Here is a 14,649-nt window from a genome sequence, read left to right as displayed (position 1 = left end):
TTGTTCATTCCTGCCCGTGGAATCGTGGTCTTGCTAAGCTTCAGGAGTGAAGCTGCAGACCTTCACAGTGAGTGTTACAGCTCATTAAGGCAGTACGGATCCAGAGTGGCCAGTAGCAGGATTTATTGCAAAGACCAAAAAGAACAACGCCTACCACATTGTGGAAAAGAACCTCAGCGGGTTGCTGCTACTAGCGCTGGCAGCCTGCTTTTATTCTCTTATCTGGCCCCACCCACATCCTGCTGATTGGTAGGGCCGAGTGGTCTGTTTTGTTAGGGCACTGATTGGTGCGTTTACAATCCCTGAGCTAGACACAAAGGTTCTCCAAGTCCCTACCAGATTAGCTAGATACAGAGTGTCCACACAAAGGTTCTCCAAGTCCCCACCAGAGTAGCTAGATACAGAGTGTCCATTGGTGCATTCACAAACCCTGAGCTAGACACAGGGTGCTGATTGGTGTGTTTACAAACCTTGAGCTAGATACAGAGTGCCGATTGGTGTATTTACAATCCCTGAGCTAGACATAAAGGTTCTCCACCTCCCCACCAGACACAGGAGCCCAGCTGGCTTCACCCAGTGGATCCCACACCGGGGCTGCAGGTGGAGCTGCCTGCCAGTCCTGCGCGTGCGCCCGCACTCCTCAGCCCTTGGGTGGTTGATCGGACTGGGCGCCGTGGAGCAGGGGGCGGTGCTCGTCGGTAGAGGCTCGGGCCGCACAGGAGCCCACGGAGGGGGTGGGAGGCTCAGGCATGGCGAGCTGCAGGTCGCGAGCCCTGCTCCGCAGCAAGGCAGCTAAGGCCAAGTGAGAAATCGAGCGCAGCGCCGGTGGGCCGGCACTGCTGGGGGACCCAGTACACCCTCCGCAGCCGCTGGCCCGGGTGCTAAGCCCCTCATTGCCCGGGGCCGGCAGGGCCGGCCGGCTGCTCCGAGTGCTGGGCCCGCCAAGCCCACGCCCACCCGGAACTCCAGCTGGCCCGCAAGCGCTGCGCGCAGCCCGGGTTCCCGCTGGCGCCTCTCCCTCCACACCTCCCTGGAGCCGGCTCCTGCCTTGGCCAGCCCAGAAAGGGGCTCCCACAGTGCAGTGGTGGGCTGAAGGCCTCCTCAAGTGCCGCCAAAGTGGGAGCCCAGGCAGAGGAGGCGCGGAGAGCGAGCGAGGGCTGTGAGGACTGCCAGCACGCTGTCACCTCTCAATGACCAGCACAGACTCCAAAAGCAGAGGAACAGGGAAGAGCCCACCACTCTGCTGAGCTGGGAGAATTAGCCCAGTACTCCAGGGACCGGTGTGTCCTGAGCTCTCATTTGGTAGGGTCAATGCCCGGAAGCCAAGCCTGAAAGAGGATTTGTATGGGCCGTGCATGGTCGCTAATGCCTCTAATCCCAGCACTTTGGGAGGCCGAGGCGGGCGGATTACCTGAGGTCAGGAGTTCCAGACCAGCCTGGCCAACTTGGCGAAACCCCGTCTCTACTGAAAATACAAAAATTAGCCGGGCATGGTGGCGGGCACCTGTAATCCCAGCTACTCAGGAGGCGGAGACAGGAGAATCGTTTTAACCCAGGAGGCAAAGGTTGCAGTGAGCCGGATCGCGCCATTGCACTCCAGCCTGGGCGGCAAGAGCAAAACTCCATCTCAATAAATAAATAAATAAGAGGATTTGTGTGGATGTTGTTGTTGTTGAGCACATAAGCTCTGGAGCTGTGATCGACGATGGTGACTGCCCTCGGTTCTGCTCACCGGTCTGATTCCCAGAAAGCCCATCACACCAACTGTCTTTAACCCTCTGGTGCCACAACAGGCCAGGAACCACAGCCCTGCCCTCCTCCTGGGTTCAGGGTGGGGGAGTTGTGCTGCTTCTGGGATGGGGGTTAGAAACAGGCCCCACAGTAGCTGCATTGTGTAAAGCAGAGCTCCCGTTTCCTTCGTGTCGAGCTTAGGTGGGCAAGGACAGCAAGACCTCTCCTAGGCAGCCCAGAGGCCACTGGTGAGAAGAACATGGTGGTGAGGACCTGATGTGGGAAGGGGAGTGGGATTCTTTCTTTTTTCTTTTTTCGTTTTTTTGTTTTGTTTTGTTTTGTTTTGTTTGAGATGGAGTTTCACTCTGTCATCCAGGCTGGAGTGCAGTGGCGCCATCTCGGCTCACTGCAACCTCCTCCTCCCGGGTTCAAGCAATTCTCCTGCCTCAGCCTCCCTAATAGCTAAGATCACAGGTACACGCCACCAAGCTCAGCTAATTTTTTGTATTTTTAGTAGAGACGGGGTTTCACCATGTTGGCCAGGCTGGTCTCAAACTCCTGACCTCAGGTGATCCTCCCGCCTCGGCCTTCCAAAGTGCTGGGATTACAGGTGTGAGCCACCACGCCCGGCCTTATTTTAATTTTATTTTGAGATGGAATTTCAATCTTGTTGCCTCAGCCTCTTGAGTAGCTGGGATTATAGGCGCCCGCCACCATGCCCAGCTAATTTTTGTATTTTTTTGTAGGGACGGGTTTTGCTATGTTTCCCAGGCTGGTCTTGAACTCCTGAGTTCAAGGGATCCGCCAGCCTCAGCATTCCAAAGTGCCGGGATTACAGGTGCGAGCTACCACGCAGGGCCAGGATTTGTTTTTTTCCCCTTTGTTTCGTTTTCATTTTTCTTTTGATGGGGGGAGGGGAGAGATAGGGTCTCACTCTGTCACCCAGGCTGGAGTGCAGTGGTGCGATTACGGTTCACTGCAGCTTCGACCTCCTGGACTCAAGTGATCCTCCCGCCTCAGCCTCCCAAGTAGCAAGAGACCACAAGCACACACCACCAAGGTCAGCTAATTTTTTGTAGAGACTAGGTCTCACTATGTTACCCAGGCTGGTCTCAAACTCCTGACCTCAAGCGATCCTCCTGCCTCAGCCTCCCAAAGTGCTAGGATTACAGGCGTAAGCCACCCCAACGGGCTGGGAGTAGGATTCCTTATTGCCTGCCCAGAGGAGACAAATGCAGGCAAAATACTTTCGTGGAGGGAACCTGGAGAGATTTCCCAGCAGATTAGAAAGGCTCCTTCTTTGAAGCAGAAGCTTAAATTCTGTGGCCAGAACTTTACTTCTTACCCCCAGCCAAGCCCCTTACTGAAACGCAGAAATTTTGGCTTCCAGGGCTCTCTAGGTTGAGAGGCCTTTTGAATCCTCATGCAGCGCCGAGGACAAGTTCTTCCAAACTACTCCCTGCTCGGATGCTAGTGCAGGTATGAGTGGAGAAAAATGGCTTGGAAGCAGAGATGGAGGGGAGAGCTGGGAGGAGCAGGTGGGGCAGAGCGGGAGGAGCTGGCTAGAGCCTTGCCAAGCTCAGCCCCTCCCTCTTCGGGAAGAAAATAGACTTGGCTGCTTGGGAAGCCGTAACTCACACCCGACTCCCCACCCCCCGCGCCGCACCCCCGCCATGGGCCTCTGGAAGCATCGGGACTATGGGGGGCAGGGAGGCTGCGCCGGCTGCCCGCTGGCGCGTGGTCCAGCGATGCGCCCGCGTTCTTCTGAAAGAACGTGGAGACTGCACCAATACGCGCCGCCCCAGTAACAAAAATTAGCCGGGCGTGGCAGCGCGCTCCTGTGGTCTCAGCTACTTGGGAGGCTGAGATGGAAGATCACTTGAGCCCGGGAGGTCGAGGCTGCAGTAGCCATGATCGCACCACTGCATTACAGCCTGGGAGACAGAGCCAGAGCCTGATGCAGGCCTGGCCAAGTGGAGTGCGTCCTGTCTGCTCCCCAGGAGCCGATGGGCGGGGTCGGTCGCAAGTACACTGCCCTACTGTCCTGGGCTTTCCGAGGCTGCCGGGAGCTAGACAGACCGCCAGGGGGCGAGAGGGCCAGCGCCTCACTTGTCCTGAATGTGGAGAGTGGAGGGGAGGGGGAAATTTGTATCAAGGATGTTGTGCTCACTAGAGAGAACTGCTTTGGAGAGTCTTGCAGATCCACACACTTTTTTTTTTTTAGTCGGAGTCTCACTGTGTCGCCCAGGCTGGAGTGCAGTGGTGCGATCTCAGCTCACTGCAACCTCTGCCTCCCGGGTTCAAGCGATTCTCTTGTCTCAGCCTCCCAAGTAGCTGGGATTACAGGTGTGTGCAACCGCACCCAGCTAATTTTTGTATTTTCAGTAGATACGGGATTTCACCATGTTGGCCAGATTGGTCTCGAACTCCTGACCACAAGTGATCCGCCCGCCCCAGCCTCCCAAACTGCTGGGATTACAGGCATGAGCCATCGCGCCTGGCCTACACTCTCTTAGCTGCTGCTGCTGCTTTTTTTTTTTTTTTCTTTTGAGACAAGAGTCTTGCTCTTGTCGCCTAGGCTGGAGTGCAATGGCACGATCCTGGCTCACTGCAACCTCCCCCTCCCGGATTCAAGCGATTCTCCTGCTTCAGCCTCCTGAGTAGCTGGGATTACAGGCATGCACCACCACACCCTGCTAATTTTTGTATTTTTAGTAGACACAGGGTTTCACCATGTTGGTCAGGCTGGTCTCGAACTCCTGTCCTCAAATGTTCTGCCCACCTTAACTTCCCAAAGTACTGGGATTACAGGCGTGAGCCACCGCGCCTGGCCTAGGTTCTTCCTGAACTGAAGAAAATCCAGGGAGATGCCCTAGATAGGGGTAGTCTACATCACAGCACAAGGAAGAGAGGACAGAGCCCTCTCTTGGGACTCCACACCCTGGGCCTTGAATTATACTCTTTTCCACCTATGCCTCATTTTCATTCCCTCTCAGTTTCTTCCCTCTCCTCCCCTTATACTCTCATGCTCACCCTTTCACCCCTTCCCTTACTTATTTTTTCCCCTTCTTTCTCTTATCCTACCAATCCCTAGCAAGGCTGATGCCTCTTAGCCACAAGCCTAGGCTTAAAGCTGACATTCTCTGCTTGTCGAATGAACCCAGTCGGCCACCACGTATCTTTTAAGTGACTGTAAAGTGCACAGGTGGCAGGAATTGTGAGAGGTAAAACTGGCTTAAGACAAGGTTCCCACCCTCGATGCACTTACAATATAGTTGGGAAGACAAAGTGTGTTCACATGAAAAAATAACTAGCAAGTAAGTCAAAGCAGGGGACAATGAAATGCTTTCTTACCCAAAACATGAGGCATGTTGGATTTGGGCAGGTTCTGTTACCAGTAGAGGGTCTTTACTGCAAGTTGTCCAGGTTCTTGGCGTTTTGAACAAAGAATTGGACAAAACGCACAGCAAAGACAGGAAAGAAAGAAGCAAGGATGCACAGATTTATTGAAAGTGAAAGTATACTCCACAGTGTGAGAACGGGCGGAGCAGTGGCTCAAGGGCCCTGATACACAATCTTCTGGGGTCCAAATACCCGCTAGAGGTTTACCATTGGCCACTTGGTGTTCACCCCATGTTCATGAAGTTGCAGCCCACAATCAGAGGCTGAAATGAAGTTACAAAGGTCACACTCCTATGCAAACATCTTATTGGTTGTGGAAAGCAGCCAATCAGAGGCTAGAGTGAAAGTTGCCCTTCTATACAAACGAAGACTTGGCCCCCAATCCATATGATTGGTTAGGATAGCAACCAATCAGAGGTTGAAGTGAAGTTACAAAGTTACACTCCTATGCAAACGTCTGATTGGTTGCAAAAAGCAACCAATCAGAGGTACTTTCAATTTGCCATCTGCTTTTTTCCCAACCAATCAGAGGTACTTTCAATTTCCCATCTGCCACACAGAAAGGTGGGGATTTGCAAGGGGAGCAACCTCTGGTTCTTTTGTTACGTAGGCGTGGAAAGGTAGGGCTTTCCTTTCAATTTAGTTCTAGGAAGTCAGCATGAGATGGCCTTAGGTTCCCTGCTTCCAGACTCTATTCTCCTGCCTCAGTTCTAAGCAAGTGACTTTGCTTCATGTCTCAAAGGCCACCAGACTGCCCTAGGAAGAAAGAGGGAGGAGGTGGTAGGAACCCAGGGCCTTTCCCAAGCAGAAGCCCATCCTCTAACAGTAAAGGCCACAGACCTGAGTACTGTGGTAGTCAGGCCCAGGTGGGTAGGTCCTTGAGAGTCATGAATGTCACGAAAACCTCTCAGAATATCCTGGCCATCCTTGAGCATGAGTGCCTCATTGAATAGTGCCTTCCTCAGAACAAAAGTACTATGGCAAAGCTGTTCCTGATGGCTGGATTTTTAAATATATATATATACTTTAAGTTCTAGGGTACATGTGCACAACGTGCAGGTTTGTTACGTATGTGTACATGTGCCATGTTGGTGTGCTGCACCCATTAACTTGTCATTTACATTAGGTATATCTCCTAATGCTATCCCTCCCCCCTCCCCCCACCCCACGAGAGGCCCCAGTGTGTGATGTTCCCTACCCTGTGTCCAAGTGATCTCATTGTCCAATTCCCACCTATGAGTGAGAACATGCGATGTTTGGTTTTCTGTCCTTGCGATAGTTTGCTGAGAATGATGGTTTCCAGCTTCATCCATGTCCCTACAAAGGATATGAACTCATCCTTTTTTATGGCTGCATAGCATTCCATGGTGTATATGTGCCACATTTTCTTAATCCAGTCTATCATTGATGGACATTTGGGTTGGTTCCAAGTCTTTGCTATTGTGAATAGTGCCGCAATAAACATACGTGTGCATGTGTCTTTATAGCAGCATGATTTATAATCCAATGGCTGGATTTTTGATAGTGATGTCTTGATGTTCAGATCCACGGTCATAACTAGAGTGGGCTGCTCTTGTAGGCACTGTATGAAAACTCCAGGGTTTCCCTAGAGACCAGACCAACCCCACCCCAAATACTAAGTTCTTAGAGGTAAGAGAGAAGAACAAGCTTCTAGTAGCCGGGGTGACTTCTGGCCTCTAGAAATGAAGCGTATTAGGCTTAGAGGGAAAATCTGTCTGCTGAATGAAACACTCCCCAGCAACATGGCAGGTGGTACAGAGCAGATAGGCACAGTATACTAAAGAAACTGTGTTTTTTTGTTTGGTTGGGGTTTTTTTGGTGTTGTTGTTTTGTTTTGTTTTTTGAGACGGAGTCTCACTCTTGTTGCCCAGGCTGGAGTGCAATGGCACGATCTCAGCTCACCGCAACCTCCCCCTCCCAGGTTCAAGCAATTCTCCTGCCTCAGCCTCCCGAGTAGCTGGGATTACAGGCATGCACCACCACGCCCGGCTAATTTTGTATTTTTAGTAGAGACGGGGTTTCTCCATGTTAGTCAGGCTGGTCTCAAACTCCTGACCTCAGGTGATCTGCCTGCCTCGGCCTCCCAAAGTGCTGGGATTACAGGCATGAGCTGCCATGCCCAGCCACCAAAGAAACTCTTAACCATGTGGAAAATATCTTTGTTTTCTTGGGGCAGTAATGCTCAGTGTTCCCAGTGTTTTCCCTACCTTCTTTCTGTTGCCTTTGGGATTATAGTTTTTTGGCGTCATAATTAAAATTGCATGGTTGCTTATAAGTTTTATTGCCTGATCACTCTCCAGCCCAAATATAATAATTGGTCTCTCCATGTTTGCTCGAACTGAGGAAGGCACCTACGAAGAACCAAAACAATGGATGATACCAAATGTGTTCAAACGAATAAAGCAACAGTTGCTTGAGTTTATACAAGTAATATCTGCTGGGTCATTTTCTCAGTGGTGCCCTGTAAAGAACAATTATGTGTCTAATGGTGAATCAAGATTTGTGGAAATCCTAAAAGCAATTATTTGGATTTCTGTTGCAGAAGAGTCTTTGGGGTTGGAGGAAGGAGTATTACAGACAATAGCATAAGACATATAGGGTACAGAAATATGCCAAAAAAACTTAACAATTAAAGATTATGTAAACATAACACAGGATTTATTCTTTATAGGAATTTCTTTCTCTCTGCCTTTTATCAAAACTGCATCAAAATGTGACAATTGGCCATGTGTGGTGGCTCACATCTGTAACCCTAGCACTTTGGGAGGCCGAGATGGGTTGATCACTTGAGGTCAGGAGTTCAAGATCAGCCTGGCCAACATGGTGAAACCCCGTCTCTACTAAAAATACAAAATTAGCCAGGCATGGTGGGGGGCGCCTGTAATCCCAACTACTCGGAGGCTGAGGCAGGAGAACCACTTGAACCCAGGAGGCAGAAGTTGCAGTGAGCCGAGCACTCCACCACTCATGCCATTGCACTCCAGCCTGGGTGACAGAGTGAGATTCCATCTCAAAAAAAAAAAAAATTCTATAGTATTCAAACCTCAAAGATAAAATATTTGGTCAGGAGGGTATGGATGAGGTGACAGAGGGAGCATTACACAAGCACAGACAGACCCAAACCAGTAAGCTGAATGACAGTCTCTTTTGATATCTAAAATCCAAATCTATACACTTGGTATAGAAAAAAAAAAACCTAAAATTGTACCATGTGCCTTGTTTCCCACAGAAGTACAGGAGAATAATTTCTCAGTTCACAGAAGTATCAGAGTGATATGGAATCTTGAAAACCAACTGATGTTTAACTCTCATCCTCCATCCCTTACCCTCAACCAGAAGCTTCTTGGTGAGAATGGCCAGCTTCAGTCCTATCCATTCAGCACCTTCCCTTAGAGCAGAGCAAGCAGCAAGAGCTGAGAGGGGTAACCAGGCACTCGGTTCTCACAGTGGCATGAAACTGCGTTTTTAGCTCTGCTTTCAGAAAACAGCTTCCAAACAATTAGTGTCTTCATCAAAGTTCCTACCGTCTGTTGTCCTTGCAGTGCTCTGAGATTCCCTAGCTGTGACCACTCTAACAGGGGACCAAAGACCTGGCCTGAGGGTCCTCCCAACATCACTTTTGTGTAAGTGCCTGAGGGATTTGGGGGTTGGCTGGAGAGCTGTTAAAGGGGTGCTCAAAATGCAGCAATGGTCCATTCCACATGCACGAGGCTGTACACTTACAAACTACTTCACATACATGATTTCGTGAGATCTTCTCAGCTACCCAAGGACGTATGCAGGGCACATACTGTCCTCACTTGAGAGATGGGAGAACTGAAGCTAAGATTAGTGATGTGACCTACCAAAGGCCACACAACCCACAGGTGGTGCAGCTTCCTGATGTGAAGTTACTCCCAACTTTCTGTGTCTCCACATCTTACATCATCTATTTGGAAAAGAAACATGTTGTTCTGTGCCTTCTCAAGCTGAGGCACATCACTGAGAGTACATTGGGAGGCTGGGCATGGTGGCTTACGCCTGTAATCCCAGCACTTTGAGAGGCCAAGGCAGGTGGATCACCTGAAGTCAGGAGTTCGAGACCAGCCTGGCCAACATGGTGACACACCGTCTCTACTAAAAATACAAAAAATTAACTGGGTGTAGTGCACATGCCTGTAATTCCAGCTATTCGGGAGGCTGAGGCAGGAGAACTGGCTGAACCCCGGGGGTGGAGGTTGCAGTGAGCTGAGATTGCGCCACTGCACTCCAGCCTGAGCAACAAGAGCAAAACTCCGCCTCAAAACAAAAAAAAAAGAAGAGTACATTAGGATACTTCCTTGGAAAAACAAACACCTCCAGGGAAGGGATATGCTTCAAGTTTACAGATGAGCCAACAGAGATCTGAATGAAAAAAAGAACCAGGAGAGGGAGGGAGAAGGGAAATTGCTCCCATACATTTCTGAATAATTAGGACTTTTTAAAACTTTTTTCTCTCTTTAACGCTTTTTTTTTTTTTTTTTTTTTGAGAGGGAGTCTCACTCTGTCACCCAGGCTGGAGTGCAGTGGCGCCATCTCGGTTCACTGCAACCTCTGCCTCCTGGGTTCAAGTGATTCTTGTGCTGCAGCTTCTCTAGTAGCTGGGATTATAGGTGCCCACCACAACACCCAGCAATTTTTGTATTTTTATTTATTTGTTTGTTTTTGAGACAGAGTCTCCCTCTGTCACCCAGGATGGAGTTCAGTGGCTTGATCTCGGCTCACTGCAACCTTCACCTCCCGGCTTCAAGTGATTCTCCTGCCTCAGCCTCCCAAGTAGCCGGGATTACAGATGCACACCACCACGCCCGGCTAATTTTTGTAACTTTTGGTACAGATGGGGTTTCACCATGTTGGCCAGGCTGGTCTCGAACTCCTGACCTCAGGTGACCCGCCTGCCTCGGCCTCTCAAAGTGCTGGGATTACAGGTGTCAGCCACCACGCCTGGCCTAATTTTTGTATTTTTAGTAGAGATGAGGTTTCACCATGTTGGCCAGGCTAGTCTCAAACTCCTGGCCTCAAGTGATTGGCCCGCTCTGGCCTCCCAAAGTGCTGGGATTACAGGTGTGAACCACTGCGCCCGGACTCTTTAATATTATTTTTCAAAATAGATAAGGAGTTTTGCTGTGTTGCCCAGGCTGGTCTTGAACTCCTGGGCTCAAGCAGTTCTCCTGTCTCAACCACCCAAAGTGCTAGGATTACAAGTGTGAACCACTGTGCCCAGGCAGAATTTTTTTAAAAAACACTTCCCACTGTGTTCCTTAATGGAGACCCTGCTACTGTTTTCAGAGTTTCTCAACCTTGGCACTATTGACACTTAAGGCTACTGGAAACTGTCAACGTGGGACTGTCCTGTACATCTTAGGATGTTTAGAAGCATCACTGGCTTCTAACCACTAGATGTCAGCAACACCTCCCCACCCATACCTCCTGTTGCCTCAAGGAAAAATGTCTGCAGACGTTGCAATATGCCCTGGGAGGCAAACTCATCCAGCTGAGAACCACTGTGCAGAGCAGCCAGGCAGATGTGCGCAAGTCGCATCACTCTCCTACCTCCTGCTAGACTTCCCAGTCGCCCTCAGGAGGAATTCCGACACCCAGGGGGAGACATTCACGTTCTGGGCCCTGCCAACCTCTCTGGTCCCTCTCTTCTGCCTCACACTCTTCGCTCTGCAGAACTGCTTGTAGAGTTTCCCACATAGCCATGCTATTTGTGTCCCCACCCTTATGCTGTTCCCTCTGCTTGGAATGTCCTCCCCTCAGTTGTTTGTCTCGTAAATCCTATCCAGCCTTCCAGACAGCTTAGTGTAGACATCCTCTGGAAACGTATCCCTAAGCTCTTTCCTTTCCCCTCAACCCAAGGCTGGGTTGCCCTACTTCTGCGCTCCCACAGCACCTTCTGCAAACTTCTGTCACAGCACTTATCCTTCACATAGTTGTCTGTCACTCCCACTGACTGAGTTCCTGCAGAGCAGTTCTGTGTCACATTCATTTTAGGTCATTTTATTTTTTGGTAGAGATGGGGGTTTCGCTATGTTGGCCAGGCTGGTCTCGAACTCCTGGCCTCAAGTGATCTGCCCGCCTCAGCCTCCCAAAGTGTTGGGATTACAGGGGTGTACCGCACCCGGCCTGTGGTGTCATATTCAAATCTGAGGTACAGCACCTGGCGTGTAGCATTTACTCAATCAGTGTTTAGTGAAGTAAACCACAAAGAACAATACACTAGGTTGGGAGTCAAAACATCAGGATTCTAGTCCCAGCTCTGCCACTGGCTAAGTGATCATTTGGTTCCCAAACAAAAGGCAACGCCATTGTCTTCCTCTTCCTTCTGAATACGTGTGGCTTCCTCTATCTTTTTTCAGTCTTTTCCTATTGACTACTTTATTTGACCCTACAAGTAACAACCTGGTAGATGTAATTTCAAACAAGAACCATTCTTCCAAACTTCCAAAGAAGTGAACAGTATGTGTCAGATACTACAATTGCATACAAGACAGAAGAACCCGTTTGTATTTGTATGTGCAAAAAGAAACCCTATTGGCCAGGTACGGTGGCTCATACCTGTAATCCCAACACTTTGGGAGGCCGAGGCTGGCAGATCTCTTGAGCCCAGGAGTTCGAAACCAGCCTGGGCAATATGGCAAAACCCTGTCTCTACAAAAAATACAATTAGCCAGGCGTGGTGGTAAGTGCCTGTGGTCCCAGCTACTCAGGAGGCTGAGGTGGGAGGATCACTTGAGCCCAGGAAGCAGTGGTTGCAGTGAGCTAAGATCTCGCTACTGCACTCCAGCCTGGGTGACAGAGTGAGACCCTGTCTCGAAAAAAAGAAAAAAAGAAAAAGAAACACTATTGACCATTTTTGGTTTGGGTTTAATAAAAAAGGATTTTTTTTTGAGCCACCGCGCCCAGCCAAAAAGGATTATTTTTAAAGTAAAAAGAAACCCACGCCAGGCGCAGTGGCTCACACCTGTAATCCCAGCACTTTGGGAGGCCAAGGCAGGTGGATCACCTGAGGTCAGGAGTTCAAGGCCAGCCTGGCCAACATGGTGAAACCCCTTATCTACTAAAAATACAGAAACTAGCTGAGTGTGGTGGCGGGCGCCTGTAATCCCAGCTACTTGGGAGGCTGAGGCAGGAAAATTGCTTGAACCCAGGAGGCGGAGGTTGCAGTGAGCTGAGATCACGCCATTGCACTCCAGCCTGGGTGACAAGAGCGAAAACACCATCTCAAAAAAATAAAAAGAAAAAGAAACCCTTTGGGGTGGTGTGACAATTGACAGGTGTTGGGCAGGGGATTAGAGCAACTATTTTCACTGCATACCTCATATTGTTGGATTTTGAGCTAGGTGACTATAACATCTATTTTTTAAAAACTTAATGATAGTAAATAAAACCGAGCAAATGGGATTGTTTCCTAAGCAGCATTTTAACAGGCCTTAAGAGCTGGTGACAGATGGATCTGACATCAGTAGCTTTACCACATCAGTTAGAGCTGCTTAAGAAAACCCTTCTAATTGCACTTGCAGAAAAAAAAAGAAAAGAAAAAAGAAAAGAAATCCACCGTTAAATCTTCTATCTTCAAAGTGCTTTAATCTGGCTCACCCCCTAGCAGTAGAGTACAAAAATAAAGCTCAATTTCACAGCAGATGCTACAAAATAGGGCAGTGAAGAATTTGGACTCTTAACCGTGAACCTAACCAACTCTACCTGTCATTTTGTAGCCCCTCACTATACAGCTGTGTAGCTGTGACAGTCGTCTAAGGACATAAAAATTTAGGGGATGATCCCTGCCTACAGGCAAAATGGAGAAATAACAGACCTAAAAATCAATAAAAGTAGTAATAGATCAGTCATGTTTTCAACACATCTTCTGTATCCACAACTCCCTAGGTGTACTACTTGCCCTCTTCCTTCCTTTCCAGGGATAGTTTTTTTTTGTTTGTTTTTTGTTTTTTTTGAGACAGAATTTCACTCTTGTTGCCCAGGATGGAGTGCGGTGGCGCAATCTCAGCTCACTGCAACCTCTGCCTCCTGGGTTCAAGCAATTCTCCTGCCTCAGCCTCCAGAGTAGCTGGGATTACAGGCATGTGCCACCATACCCAGCTAGTTTTGTTATTTTTAGTAGGGACGGGGTTTCTCTATGTTGATCAGTCAGGTCTTGAACTCCCGATGTCAGGTGATCCACCGGCCTCCCAAAGTGCTGGAATTACAGGTGTGAGCCACCGCCCGGCCAGCGATAGTTCTCCTAACAGTCAATTACACAAGGCCTGTGAAGCATTAAATGATAATACAGGTTCTATTAAGTTTGTAATCATGACCAGGCTTTTCTTATAGAGTAAAAAGTAAAAGGTCATTGCCGATCAAGGGATGGCACAATCCAGCCACCACTGTAAGTTTAAACACCACTTCCTTCTATAAGCCCCGCCCTATAAAATTAGATCAATGGCAATCACACAGTGCAGGCATGTTCAAGGTAACCAGATCAAATGTTAAACTGGATAAGCAATGAAAAGCAACTTAGTATTCTCACCTGGAAGTGTCATCTGTGGTGTTGCTTTATACACATGGAGTTATCACCATCTTTAGTTTTATCTTTTCAGATCTTCATCTTTGGTTACCTTTAACGTTGAACACGCATCTCTATTTCAAGTGCTCAGTACACTCTCATTTTAATAAACCAAATGATTGCTGTTGCTGTATACTAAAACAAAAATTAACTTAAGCATATACTATTTGTTAGATACTATACAGGATGTATGAAGGTTGAAGGTGCAATCTGTTTTAAACATATCCCAACTGGAATTTTTTTTTTTTTTTTTGGAGACGGAGTCTCACTCTGTCACTGTCACCCAGGCTGGAGTGCAGTGGCACAATCTCAGCTCACGGCAACCTCCACCTCCCGATTTCAAACCATTCTCCTGTCTCACACCACCACTGCGCCCGGCCTGGAATTATCTACTTACACCCCTCTCAGCTCAAACCTAACCAACTGGAATTTTAAACATTGTAGGATCCACTCAGAAAAGGAACTAGAAAAAAAATACTTTTTCTGTATTCCCCTGGTCATCTCTGAAGAAACTATGTTTGTAAAATTTACTAATGTCAGCCGGGCAAAATGGCTCACACCTGTAATCCCAGCACTTTGGGATGCCAAGGTGGGTGGATCACTTGAGGTCAGGAATTCGAGACCAGCCTGGCCAACATGGTGAAACCCTGTCTCTACTAAAAATATAAAAACTGGCCAGCCGTGGTGGCTCACACCTGTAATCCCAGCACTTTGGGAGGCCGAGGCAGGTGGATCACGGGGTCAGGAGTTCAAGACCAGCCTGACCAAGATGGTAAAACCCCGTCTCTATTAAAAATATAAAAATTAGCCAGGTGCAGTGGCAGGCGCCTGTAATCCCAGCTACTCAGGAGGCTGAGGCAGGAGAATCACTTGCACTTGGGAGTCGGAGGTTGCAATGAGCCGAGATTGAG

This window comes from Gorilla gorilla, chromosome X, assembly GCF_029281585.2.
Source record: "Gorilla gorilla gorilla isolate KB3781 chromosome X, NHGRI_mGorGor1-v2.1_pri, whole genome shotgun sequence".
NCBI lineage: Eukaryota > Metazoa > Chordata > Mammalia > Primates > Hominidae > Gorilla > Gorilla gorilla.
The sequence above is the reverse complement of the archived record's forward strand: the minus strand, read 5'-3'. Positions refer to the sequence as shown.